Here is a 15513-nt window from a genome sequence, read left to right as displayed (position 1 = left end):
CCCCCCAATCCAAGATAATAGTGCAGGTAGCAGGTTGACGCTCTCTCGAGTGTTGTCTGCCTGGTGCGGTGAACTGACCCTGACCCATGAGTGCGAAGCCAGTCTCTTTTGATGTCAAGTCTGGTGAAGCCAGACAGCAGGCAGGTGCGGGTCACGTGAGGACGCGATATCATTCAAACTTTTAGAAAAAGTAAAGTAGTATAGAAATAGAAGAACGACTTTATTTGCGATTTATTTTGTAATGCTTGTGAATTGGCTGCATCATGTTTTTTGTTTTAAATTTTACTGTGACAAAAAGGTTGAAATTACTCCTGTCTACAGAGTGCCGGATCTCAGCTCCGGTTGACTCGGGGGAGGAGGGGAAGTGCCGGTGTCGGGATCCGGGGAGCTCCGGCCCACTTTAATCACTGGGTGAGGGAGAAAGTCACTTTGAGGGACATGGCAATGTATATAAGAGCCCTCATTTCGTGACATTGTCATCTGTTTTGAGCTACAATGGACAGTTTATTTAAGGGTTTTTCCATGTTTTTTGCAATGTGGTTCATATTTTCACAGTTAACACCATCTTGCATATTGGTTATGAGATCATTTTACTCACTGGCTTCATTTTGGACATGGGACTACTGCTGGACTAAGATTTACAACGGGGTCTTATGGAACAACTGAACACAATCCTTAAACCTGCCCTTTCAACAAGCAAAAACCCCAACACCTGGGTTAGACTGTTGTATATGCTTCCCAGTTATCTTTAACTTCTTAATTGTGCTGGTCAAATAGCTTAACGATACTACTACTACAAGTTGAACGAGGAAGTAACTCAGCAATGGGATCAACCATTAAAAATAGTGGACATTTTGGACAACACCTTTAAACCTTTTCTTCTTTTTTAACCCCCCCCCCCAATTGTACCGGCCAGTTACTTATTTTTTCGAGATGCCCCAGTCGCTGCTCCACCACCTCTGCCATTCTGGGGAGGGTGGCAGACTACTACGTGCCTCATCCGATACATGTGGAGTCGCCAGCCGCTTCTTTTTACCTGACAGTGAGGAGTTTCGCCAGGGGGACGTAGCACGTGGGAGGATCACGCTATCTCCTCCCCCCTGAACAGGCGCCCGGCGACAAGAAGAGGCGCTAGTGCAGCGACCAGGATACATACCCACATCCGGCTTCCCACCCGCAGATACGGCCAAGTTCGTCAGTAGAGACGCCCGATCAAGCCGGATGTAACACGGGGATTCGAACCAGCGATCCCCGTGTTGGTAGGCAACGGAATAGACCACTGCACCACCCGGACGCCCCAAAATTTCCACTTTCGTTGTGTGGTTTAGGTAATGGGGTTGAATTGGGCTTGCTGAAAAATGACTGACGCTCGTGCCCAGTTGCCCCATACGATGCAGTTATAAAACTGTGTCTCGTGGCGGTCCCGTGTGCAAAATCTTGAAAACGAGTAAAATGATATCAGAACCAACATGGCTGATATGCACAATGGCAAAAACTATGAAAATAATAGTCAGGTTGCAAAAAACCAAAATTATCCTTTAAAAGTGACACGAATAAGTTAGGGTGGCCAGATTTTCAGTCCCTTACCAGGATACTGACAATACACACACACACACACCAGCTAGATCCGCAGTTCCTTCAACAACTGCTTCATTATCACTCACATGTTAGTCTTATATTGATAACGAGGGCTGCTGATTACATTTTTAACGTTTTAATCACATGGTAGACTGTTATTAATCGCAATTAACACGAATGGAAAAAAATGCATAGCACAATGCACCTGCAGGGCTACATTAAAGAAGAAATGGATGCCACAATGTTAAGGGAAATAATCCTTAGTGGGGTCTACTTACCGGTCTCAGGAGTCTTCAGTAATGTTTAATGGCAACATTAAACGCCTTCTCCTCCTCACCTGCCGCCTTGTAGCCTCTGAGCACAAACAGTTGTCATGGCAACCAGACACCAAATTTCTGATTGACACCTCTATCAATTAATTAGCTATGCAGGGTGTTAAGTTTTCTTCAGCGTGATTGCTTTTTTGATGTGAGACCTGGGCTGTGTTATTCTCGTGAGCAGCGGGTGATTTGGAGGGGAGAGGCGATCTTCCGAAACCGGGACACATTTGTATATTTTTCAGAGATTTCTTGGGACGCCTGGACACAGGAAATCTGGACTGTCCCAGTCAAACCAGTATGTCTGGTCACCCTATGAACAGTCCTCTGTGGAACAACATGGTCATGATGTCAGAGCAGGCCTGTGTAGCTGACCTGATCTACGTGTCTCTACTTGAATCCCAACAACCTGGCAGCAATTGTTTTGACCCGGAGGTGAATTTTGGCATTCTTCAACACAGCCATCATTGGTACCTACAATGCGTGATTAAGCAGCAAGTCCCAACCTGCTAAATAACATTCAATAAGTCAGTAGGCAAGTCAGATTAAGTTTGTCTACAGCACGATGCACACATTGTTGAAAAATATAACGTATGTACACAAAGACACACAAGCGTTCACATAAACACAAACGTGCATATATGCATATATTTATGTACAAGCTAGCATGGCAGCTTATGTGCTTAAACATATGTGTGAACGCCTACATCCATGCACACCTCTACATACACAGTCAGATGTACACACATTAAACACACAATGCACAAATTAGATCGTTTTCCACAGACAGAAGACATAGATATACCTCCATATGCACACACGTTCACACCAACACAACATTTAAGTGCATGCATGCGCGTGCATACGCACACGTACACACAATGATAGTTAGTTGCATGAGTGCACAAAGACACACATACATTCACATGCACATTTCAGCAGAGGCATGCATGCATACTCAGATAAACACACACCACACACACACACACACACACACACACACACACACACACACACAGCACGCACGCACGCACGCACGCACACACACCAGCGCACCACACACACACACACACACACACACACACACTTCTGTACAGAGGGGAAAAAAACCCACCCACAGCTCCACCACATGTTCCTGTTGGGGTATAATGAAATACAAATCATGGCCAGGTACTCATGAATGCCTCGCACCACCTGGCTTCCTGTCTGGTTCAGACAGGTAATGGAGAATTTGTGGAGCGCACAGTGCACGGAGCCGACAGTACGTGGAGCCGATGCATAGTGTGAGTGCTGGAGCCCCGGTTGGGGTGGAGATTAACCTGTTTACCTTGTCTCTTATGACTGTGCATTGTTTGTCCAATAATCCTCTGCTTTAGCTGTCAACCAATGACAGCTAAAGCAGTATACAGGAAAAACATGGACCAAGTATTAGAATGGTTTAAGAGCATAGATGACAAGATGAACTGCAAATTTATATGTTTTGGTATCTGCGAGTTCTGCCCCTCCATAAGCAAAGAGTTACTATCCAAAGCCATTGATTTTGCTGCTAAACACACAGTGATATCCGAGCAAGACCGAGACATTACATCCCAGATGAAGGAATCACTTTTGTACCACAGTGGAAACCCGTGGCAGAAAAAAGGGTAATAGCAAATTTGATGTAACCATGGCAGCTTCAACGGGGCAGAAACTTGTGAGCTAATTGGAATATATTTGTTATCTCAATTACGAGACATAGACGTCAGTGTCGGACTCTAGAGGGACGATGGGCTAGCAATTTGTAGCAAAACACCAAGAGAGGTCGAGCAAATTAAGAAATCTATATGCAAAATATTCTCAAACAATGGGCTAAAAAAAAATCACAATTGATGCACCAAACAAAAACAATTGCGACTTCCTGGACATCTCAGTGGACCTTAGGAATGGCACACACAAGCCACACATTAAGCCCAACAACACGCTGCAGTATGTCCACACAGAAAGCAACCCCCGCCCATCTTAATAGAAGACCCTCAAAATTATCATCTAATGAGTCCATCTTCAATGAAGCTGCACCCCCATACCAAGATGCATTACAAAACAGCGGCTACAATTTAAGCTAAAGTACCACCCACCATTAAATACCAACTGCCAGCAAACCAACAAACATAAAGAAGATGAAACATCAGCTGGTACAACCCACCCTACAGTGACACCGTGGCCACAAACATCAGTAAGCACTTTTTCTGAACTTTTGGATAAGTGCTTTACCCGGACCATCAACTGAGGAAGATATTCAAGAGGCACACCATCAAAATTAGTTACAGCTGCATGTCTAACATTCAACAGGTAATATCGTCCCACAACACAAGAATCCTGTACAAATCAACGACACCTTCATCACAACCGGACTCCCCCAACTGCAACTGCCGTGTGAACGACTCACGCCCCCTCGAAAGAAACTGCCAGACGAAAGGAGTCATCTACCAAGCTCCGGTGACGAGAGATGACAATGGCAAAATAGAGATATACAGTGGTGCTTTAAAGTTTGTGAACCCTTCAGAATTTTCTATATTTCTGCATAAATATGACCTAAAACACCATCAGATTTTCACACAAGTCCTAAAAGTAGATAAAGAGAACCCAATTAAACAAACGAGACCAAAATATTACACTTGGTCATTTATGTATTGAGGAAAATGAGCCAGTATTACATATCTGTGAGTGGCTTTGACAGCTGATGATTGCTTATGGCATGAAACAGGCTTGTACTGTCTCATAAAGAATTTACTTGACTCACTGGATTATACACACACACACACACACACACACACACACACACACACACACACACACACACACACACACACAGAGGGCGCCTGTCCAGGGTGTCTCCCCGCCTGCCACCCAATGACTGCTGGGATAGGCTCCAGCATCCCCACGACCCTGAGAGCAGGATAAGCGGTTTGGATAATGGATGGATGGATGCATATACATATATATCTTCACACATAAATGGTAACACTCATATTAACACAAAAATAGCCAAACACCACACTTTGCACATATACACATGTGCCAGCACCCCCTCACAAGCTGTCTCATACACACTACACACTGCACAAAAACACACGTCTACCAGCACATTCTATCAGTTGGGTTTTGAGAATAACACAACTTTCTCTTTTCCAGGTGGCAAAGACTAAATGCTGAAAAACAATGAAAACTTCAAAAGGATATGGATTACACAAAAACAAATAGATTTAAAGTTAATTTCTTATCCAGTAAACACACACACACACACACACACACACATACACACTCTCTAACAAACAACTGCACATGTGCACAGACATATCCATTCATACAAACACATACACACAAATAAAAATGCTTAGACACAACACACATGCACACATAGACATAGTCAGTCGCACCAACATAGACAGTCAGACAGACACACACGCATATATACAAATGCAAATGCACAGCCACACACATGGATCTGAATAAGAGAGTCACATTTAGACCGTTCTCATTGAAACATGAACACATCTTGCAGCAAAATCTTGCTGGTGTGGAACAAGTTCCTCCAACCTAGTGTGTTTGTAATAACAGTACTTAGTGAAACTCTCTTTAGCAACGCAGTCTAACGCTGATGGGACACTTGGGCAATGTTGGAAACGCGGTTGTCTGACCGCTGAGCTGGATATCAGCCTTAGCTTTCCTCCTGGACAAATGGACAAACGAGCACTTTTGCAAAAAGAAGCTCCACAGCTGCTCGTGGGCACATGAAAAACCGCACTTCTGGTCAACGAGAGCAACCAATCCCAGCCTAGGCACAACTGTGAGAGGACATTTTCAAGTAGGAGCCGACTGTTTCCACTTTCACCCGTGCTGGCGTCAGGCCGTCGTTTATCTGTTGTTTGTTATGTCTTTCTGACAAGCAACGGCGGGGATTATGAAAATTTGGGACCTCAGAATGCCACAATAATGCGAGACACCAGAGAGGAAATATGATGGTATCTGCGCGTTGGTTTCTTCTGTGGCGTGGTTGGTGTTATGTGTTTGTGCTGTCACAACAAAAGGGCATTATGGCAGTCTCCCTGACCTCAAGTCGAACCCAGCAACAGAGAGCTCACCTGCCGCGGCCAGGTGCCCCTCCCATCCTCACATGGGACTCAGATGGCAGTTTGAGAGGAAAAGTGGAGTTGGTGCCATCTCGCCCCACCGCCACCTTTTCTCCTTCGCCCCTATGAGTGCCCACACAAGGCACCATGTTGGTGGAAAATCTCTCATGCGACCTGTAGGCCAACGGCGTTGTTCACTGGCTCCAACATGGCGGTTGACGGCCATGGACACTTCGATCCGTATCTCGGTGAGAACAAAATGAGCAGAGGCCACATTCCTTTGGGGATTTGCACAGCGGATCGGGGAATCTCATCTTTAACCAAGGATTAAAAAAAGTATGCGTTTGCTCAGATGTGCTGAAAGAGAAAAACTCCCACCAGCCACCAGCAGACCGCGGCCGGGACTTTTTGGTGTGTCTACATTTCTTCACTGCTGTTTGCAGAATCAAAACCAAATCAAAAATCTGCTTTATTGCCAGTCATGTTTTCATGTCCGACAAGATGAATTCGACTTGATGACTTGAGGAATTTGACTTGATATTTTGCTGGCTGCGATTCTGAGACGTCTCACAAATCCTTTTTTCTATAATTCATGCAAAAATATATCAGCCTTTGCTTCATAATGTTCAGCTCCAAGATAACTGCATTTCTTTTCATTTCTCTTGAGTTAAGTGGGAAAGATTATGCCACGAACAAACAATGTACCATCCAAGTATATAAGAAACCAAAACTAGTTTTATCTGGGAGATAAAACTAGTGGGTGTAAGAAGCAAGAGAAAAACTCAGCAGAAACTAAAGCATTCATTATGTTCATGTTTAATTTCAAAGTGATTATCTGTAATTTCTTCCAAATCTTGGTGGATGTGGAATCATCTGGTGGTCACAGTAGTTTGGCTTCATAATGCAAATCCCAGACTTCCATTCGAAATGGAGGTGATTCTGAATGTGCAGAAAACTTTCAATGTGCAGGTCACAAATTTGACTGGTTGTAGATTTTGGCATCCCATCGGCTAGATAAATTCTAAATTCTAGATTCTAGTGGCATGGTGGCCCAATGGTTAGCATTGTTGCCTCACAGCAAGAAGGTCCTTGGTTTGAACCCCAGGCCGTCCCAGGTCCTTTGTGTGTGTGGAGTTTGCATGTTCTCCCTGTGTCTGCGTGGGTTTTCTCCAGGTGCTCCAGTTTCCTCCCACCATCAAAAAGACATGCATGTTAGGGTTAATAATACTCCGAATTGATTTATTTGCCAACTTCACCTGCCTCACTGCCCTTAGGAACCCTTCAGATGGTGTGCTGCCATTTTCTGTTTTTCTTTCATAAGCCTGACTACCTCTTCTCCCTTCCTTCTTACCTGCCTTCCTTTCTTTAAAAACACATTCACTAAATTCAGAATTACATTAAAATTCTAAATTCAAAATTATTTTTTTTTTATCTGTGTCTATGTACTGGCAACTTGTTTCAATGATTTTGGAGCAAGTTGTCACATGTGATTAACTACCCCAAACTCATTGAGACAAGTTGCCCCGAACTGCCATGTTTGCTAATGTCTGCTTTATCTTAAAGTTAGCTTAAAGCAGGACATTAGCAAAGGTATAACGAGACACTTTATTCTCTCCTCTACCAAGTACAAATGTATAGTTGTGAAGATTTTTAACTAGAAGGAGATTACAAAAAAATGTCAAGTTACATTTTTTTTTACTTTAGAATGTGAAAAATGGTAAATCAGCGCTCACCTCAGTTAAGAGTCTGCTTTGCTTTTCCCAGACAGGATATGACATCAGACCAAGCAGATGCACAAAACTAGTATTTGACTTTTTAGTAGCGCCTTCTGATGGTGAAAATATTAGGGATGTGACAACTTACCCATGTGACAAGAAGCCCCGGTCTCCCCTACTGCTGTCTGTGCCCCTGAGCAAGGCAATGGAAAGAAGAACTGGAGTTGGTCCTCGGGCGCTGCAGCTGCTCACTGCTCCTATACAATAGGATGGGTTAAATGCAGAGAACACATTTCACTGCAAGAATACAATTCATTGTAAGAATGCAATGTCGAAGAAAGTGGCTTTCTTTCATTTAAATCCAGCAGTAGCGAATGTATTTTGGAGAAAGAAGGCCGACCAGCAGTGTCATCCAACATGGTAATACTGAGCAACATATCAAGCAATATCAAGCATCTAACTAAACCCAATTAAATGTTGGAGAGATCTTGCTTCCCCACGTTCAACATGCAAGTTCCTTCTCCTTCTTCTCCTTTTCCTTTTGTGGCAGACCTGATGCCATTACATTTAAATACTTGGCAGGAATGGCGGACCCCACCAACACCAACGAGAAATAGCACTTGATAATGTTTTATTAGAAGGATAAAACCCTTGAGATGAACCATCTCATTTTCAAGGGGGTCCTTGACAAAAATATACAGAAAATACACATGAAAGGAGCAATTATAGAACGCTAATAGTGGCTGTTGCAATGAACATAACAATGGGGAAAAGATATCAAATATGTAATTTTTCTTTGCAAATTATTCTTTAACGTGTTAATCTATCGTTTAAAATTCAAATATTATCAATTAAAGCATTAATTATTAACATTGTTAACTCATAATACAAAACCTGAGGAGAGTAATATATACTAAAAGTTATAACAGTGAAAAGAAGCGAATAATCCAGCAGCAAAAAGTGATATGATAAGTAGACTGTTCTCTGCATAATTTAATTATATATTTCTATGTGTGCAAAAATGACACAGGTACTTTGTTTTGCATGAGCCCCTGGGTGATATATGTCCATTAAAAAACCTCAAGTGACTCAGTTTGTGGCCTGAAACTGGGCCCCTGAGCTCACCTGCTGGCTGTTCTATCAAACTGGAAGCGCCTCATTGCTCGACTCAGAAACCTTGTTGGAGTGCCAATGCTTGGCAACTCTACAGGATAATTAAAAGCAGTAACACCCACCACCACCACCCCTCCCCAACACACACACACAGACACACACACACACACACAATTTCTCTGTTCCCCCATTTCCCTCTCATCCACACCTCCTATCCCCTTCTTTTTTGTGGCTGCTTCTTCTTCAACCTGCCAATCACACTTTGCTTCACCATCTGCCTGGAACAGAGTTGATAGGAAGTGCCTTCAAGTGCTGGTGGTGAGCCAAGCTGGGCCATCTATATTTAAAGAGAAGAGATGGATAGATAGAGAGATAAGCGTCTTTTGAACACAGTTCCCGGTAAATTACTGGGGTAACCTTTCAGGTACCGCTAGGGATTTTCCCTATTCCCACATGCAGCTACATTCAGGAACATATCCGTCCTGTGCCTTTTTACACATGCCATGGCAATGCCAGAATCAATGGGGCAATTTTCAGTTATTAATTTCATCCTCTATGTGAACTGAGAGGCGCTCCCTTATTTCTGAATCTGTCCAGTTTCCAGCCATTCTTGGGAAAAAAAAAAGAACAATACAGCCTTACCAGCATTTTACCTGAAATATTACATGGTCTTGAGGTGGGGAATTGGCAGTACAGATTTACCATGAATATCGATCCCTGCTCCCATTCACACATGACCCCATGCAGCAAGCGTCCCTGAACATTTCAGGGAAAGACTGCACGTGTGAAAGTCATATAACATCCATCCATTATCCAAACCGCTTATCCTGCTTTCAGGGTCGTGGGAATGCTGGAGCCTAGTCCAGCAGTCATTGGGCGGCAGGCGAGGAGACATCCTGGACAGGCTGCCAGGCCATCACAGAGCTGATACACACACACATTCACACCTAGGGACAATTTCGTATGGTCGATTTGCCTGACCTACATGTCTTTGGACTGTGAGAGGAAACCGGAGCACCCAGAGGAAACCCATGCAGACATGGGGAGAACATGCAAACTCCACACAGAGGATGACCTGGGTGGACTACCCCGGGGTTCGAACCCAGGACCTACTTGCTGTGAGGCAACCGCGCTAACCACTGCGCCACCATGCTGCCCCACTGCGCTACCATACCACCGCATATAACATTTCAGGGAAAATGCCGGTAAGACCGTGTTGTAAATGAAATCGGTAACATTGCAGGGAAGCACACATAAGGGTTATGTCCATCTGACAAAAGACACTTTCACGTGGAGCGAGCAGACCAATCACAACACTCCACTGATGACTTATTTGACTCCGCGATGGTTGCCTTGCCTCACAGGTGATTTGATAACTGCAATACAAATTTTTTTTTTCAATAATGGCTGGAAACTGGACAGATTCAGAAATAAGGGAACTCCTCTCAGTCCTCGCTGAGAATGAAATTGATAGGCAGCTGTCTGAAACAGTTAGTTGTTGCTGAAAGTAGAGACATCTTCTGCTGTGTTGGTTACATATACATCTGGCCTTATCCCATCTTTTTAATCTTCTGTTGAGTTTTATGGCGGTTGGTATCCATAAATGTTGCATTACTGCCATCAGCTGGACTAGCTCTTGCCCCACCTATTCCAGTATTGCCATGGCACGTGTGAAAAGGCGCAAAACGAAAATGTTCCTGAATGTAGCTGCATGTGTGAACAGTGAAAATCACTAGTAGCGCCTGAAAGTTTACCCCGGTAATTTACTGGGAGCTATGTGTGAAAGGGACTTTACATGGTCTTGAGGTGGGAAATTGGTGGTACAGATTTCCCTGAATATTGATCCCTGCTCCCATTCACACATGACCCCATGCAGGAAGCGTCTCTGAACATTTCATGGAAAGACTGCATGTGTGAAAGACATAATAGATTCATGGATACAGCTGCAAAACTCCCATATATGCAGATAATGCAGCTGCATTAGAGCCCGGAACAGTTTAGGGCCCGCACACACGGACCCCTCTTTATCTCACCACGATCGTATCAAAGATACGTACACATCAAAGATCTCGAGCACTTTGTCTATGGCATCCACCTTATTCTTAGCCCCCATGATACCTTGCAGGAACTACTGGTGCGACTTCCGGCGTTTCCTGTCACAGAACCGTAACTGGCGTTTTCCATGGTAACGGTATGGTAACAGTCTTTCTTAGAGCGATTTGTACGGCGTTTCATTCATTCATGAAGATCTAGCCAGCCAAATTAGCTAATGATGTGGGAACACAACCTCATGGAGCTCAAAAAGGGTGAAATAAGAATACCTTTGCCGACCGTAATAGATGGTTGGGAAGATGACATGAAGAAATGGCCTCATGTCACGTATGGTAGCATTTTAAGCTATTTTGTTGAGTTCGTTGTCTGTGATGGTAAGGCGATGAGCAATTTAAAAAGCTCAGGCGTACCAATATCTACTCAGCAATAAAGTCGGCCGGGTGTTATTTAAGGATGTTGGAAACGACCTTGTCTACCTAAAAGCAGACATAGAGCCGAGTCAGAGCCCGCACATATCTCATTATAAGGCTTGGGTGCTAGCATGTGACAGGTGACATACATACAGCGGGTTGCTCATGTATTGCAGGGCCAGGACGCTCTTGTAGTCATGCAGCAGCAATTCTGTGGAAGGCCAGTAAAGTAATGACATGAAAAGACATGAAAAATTTGATTTTACTGATATTTTTACAAATAAATTTACTGAACTGAAAATTGTATCGTAGTTCAATTAATTTACTGCTTAATATGTTGTTGTTGTTGTTGTGGCACCCAACCTCAAATCTCACAACTAACTACATACACTTGTCAAGTACTGTGCTTGAATACAATTTTGAGGTACTTACACGTTGAGTATTTACTTTTTATACTATACTATACTTAGTGCCACTTCGACCAACTACAACATTAAAGTTGCCTACTGCTTACAGTGACCTCTCAGGGGATGGTGTTGCTGTCAAGCCACATGTGATGGTTGCTCCTTTGGAGTAGCTGTGGTCCTCCATTGCTGGGTCTGCCCAGTGTGTTTGGGCATAATGAAAAGTCTTTGAAATAGGACCTGGCTCCTCAGAAACCTCCATCTAACCAGACTCATCTGCAGGTAATATATAAAGTTCATATTTAGGTCACTTTTTTTTAATTTAACCTTTATTTATACAGGTAATCCCGTTGAGACAACAGGGTCTCGTTTTCAAGAGAGACCTGCCCTGGAACAAACATAAACAATACAACACCGAGTTACAGACAGACAGGCTGATCAGTACAAAACACAAAACACAAAATACATGAGATGTACTGCGTTAAGCAGACGGAAAAGTACACAGAGATTGACAGAAATTAAATGTACACAAATTTAAAGTACAATGTTCAGATAATATGAATGAATGATTAGTTCATGATATTATTTTTGAAGGATCTGGAAAGGCAAATAATAACAACAAATTAGGGCTACTTTAAAAAAACAATTTTAAACACTGTGCCTTACTTGTAGCTGTTGTCAGACTTTTCTCTTCTGCAACTAAGCACTCTAAACCAAGCGGTGTTGTATGGGGGACTAGGGTTGGCTAATCAGAATCTAACTTGTACACAGATATCAGGATACTTAGCCTAGGTTTAATATTTTCAAAATAAATATTCTGTATCTGTTGGTGAAAACAGGGAATGAAATTAGCACCTGCCAAATAAAGGGTAACGTTAAATGTCTGTGGCAAGTAAAAATTTCCGGTCACCTGCCTGTCACCTTGGCAGACAGATTTTTCTTATACTAATAATATTTTTTTTAAAACAATTATAACCGGTTATTTTCTTGACCGGTGCAGGATTCGATACAGGGTGTACTGCACCACAAGGCGATATCATTAACCGCTCAGCTAAAGGGTCAGACCTGTTAGCTAGGGACTAACGTGTCTTATTAGTAGTTTACACAATGCTTAAGTTATGAATAGTCGGGGGTAGTCAGATTCTGAAAACTGAAAAAAACGTGGTGTAAACAATGCTAGCAAACTAGTCGACATCGCATTAATTTACCTGTTGTGACACGATGAGTCCTGATGAGTCGGCGTCTGTTCTTCTCAGGTGGCCAGAAAAAAGTGTTGGTTAAGGGTTATCCAGGGTTGGCTTCTTATCAACAAAGTTAAACGAGCAAACATAAAGAGTTTGAGGGGGCTTTATTAAGTTTAAGTTCTTTAGCCAATTTCTTTTTGCCTCGTCGTCTTGTGGGAGGCGATGGAAAGTGTACCATCGCTGACAGGAGAAGCGATTTAGTTTTAGGCTTATGATCGACGCACTCCTGTTTAAGCCACTCGTTTAGTTTCATCTGGTTGTAAGTACAACCACGACCAGCACATGTTGTCTCCGAGCTCCGTAACGATCTTTTATCGTCTTTTTTTAAACACGAACAGCAACAACTAACACTTCTTCAGCGAAATTTGCCGCGCCTCCGATCTGTGATACTACTTCCGGCGAACACCGGAAGTATTACCCATAATCGTTTCCGCAGTGCCCCCCCCCCGGAAACTCGTGGATACGTTATGTTCAAAAATGTGCAGTGTGCCCACGCGCAAGTATAGACACGCGTACGCAGTAGAATAGACGACTTCACACAGCGAAAAGCCTGAAGAGTGTGCCTATGATGTAAGTAGAACTTTTTTTTAATCAATATTACACTCGGCTTAACCATCATTGTTGGCCCTTCAGTGATGCTTAAAGAACTCTGCGCAAGCGGCTCAGTCATGACCGCATCACTGTCGTGCAAATAATGGCGGCAAAGCACATCCTCAAGTGTAATATTGTGATTATACAATGGTTACCAACAAAATAAAAGATATAATCAAAGCGTATTTATATTGTGGGGCAGTTTGCTCTCAAAATAAAAGAACTGTTATTTAGTGTTATCTCCATTTCCCTGGAAATACGTGGGCTATGACTAATACCTGGAAAACAGGCGCGTCAGTAGACGCCTGTGTAATGAAATTTACTTTACTACTCCAGGAAGTAGGCCAACCCTTAGTAACGACCTAGAAACAGACGATTTCTAGTCCCTGTGAGTCAGCCAACCAATTTGAGCTAATGCTTTCTAGAGCTCGTGAGACTTCTCAAACTGAATGAATACCACCCATATAAACACAAAACTCTCTTGCTATCTGTCTTGTAACTAAGATAACTGCTGAAATTTTCCATTAACAGATTTAGCTCCTACGTCCGTGAATTTAACCTTCATTCTTATGCTAGTATGTACGTAATATTTATAGCTCTAATGAATGGCGGGATAAGAGTTATAGTGATGAGGCATTTTTCATTTGAGCACGGCTAGGTGGGTTTTCATACTGATTTGATCACGTTGTAAATATCTAGTTGACCAATCAGATTGCTTGGTCGGAGCTACCTGTTGTATAATTATAATATATTTGACAAATAATCGACCTATACACTTGTGTTTTGCGTATTTACGGCCTATGCGCAGACATGGATAACGTTGGCTATGTGCGGGTACGCCGTCATGGTGCTCCGACACCAGATTTGGTTAAGCAGGCTAGTCTTGTCGGTATCTTGGCCTTGCTGTTATGGCTCCTCTTCTGTAGCACGACGGTATGTTTTCCTAGTAATCATTTAATTTAGCTTCAACTGTGCAGTTCATTTTGCTGTTGTTGGTCGTTTTAAAGACCAACTCTCGGTTCTTTCATTCGCTACTGACATGACGTTGTGTTACGTCTGATTGTGATGGGCAGGCCGGGGCCCGCGTTGACCATCTTGCGCTGGGGCCCTGCACTGACTAGTTACACTGCTGGATGGATGGATGGATGGATAGAGCCATCTTTGGACAAGACCAGTGACTCCTCTGCATGGAGTTTTTATACTTCTACTGTTACTAATACATATGAAAATGAATGCAAACACTGTAGTGGTTATGGGGCTACATAATTCCCCTTATTGAGCTAGTAGGAACGTTAGTTTACAGCTGCTGTTTCCTCGGTTCGGGTTTACAGTGACACACTTCCGCTGCGCGGGTTTTTTGTTGTTGTAAGGAATAAATGGTGCACGTTGTGTAGCCGAAAGAGAAAGTTGTCACGACTCCTGCTTGAGCTCCTCTACAACACTATTAATATGTTTTGCACTTTACGAAACAAATATCACAAAACAAATGTTATCAAATGCTTTAGAGTAGAATAAAAATGGATGAACATGTACACTCAGAAATCATTCTGGCTAAAATCATTCACCCGTCACAGTGTGGTGCATTAAAAAAAGAAAGAAGGAAACAAACAACAGAAATCCCAAGAAAATTAAATACACACTCAAAAGGTCGTCTGGAACCTTTGCTAAAATGTGGAGGCCCTTTCTGGATTTCTATGACTCTCTACAGGAACCCCTTGAAAGAGTAGAGTAGAAGCTATAAATGTCCTATTACAGTAATGAGCATTCCCTCTCCCTTTTTGTTTTTGTTGTTTTTGTTTGTTTTTTTGTTCCCTCTTCATCTTTTTCCTTTTGTTTGAATAATTAATACAATTATTTGATTATCTTATGTTTTCCTTTCTTTACCTAAATGTATTCTGTAACCTGTGATTGGGTGGGTGGGTAGGATGGTAGGGATGGGAATGGGGTTTTTCAATTTGTTAATACATGTGATGAATAATA

The sequence above is a fragment of the Lampris incognitus genome, chromosome 5 (assembly GCF_029633865.1).
Source record: "Lampris incognitus isolate fLamInc1 chromosome 5, fLamInc1.hap2, whole genome shotgun sequence".
Lineage (NCBI taxonomy): Eukaryota > Metazoa > Chordata > Actinopteri > Lampriformes > Lampridae > Lampris > Lampris incognitus.
The sequence above is the reverse complement of the archived record's forward strand: the minus strand, read 5'-3'. Positions refer to the sequence as shown.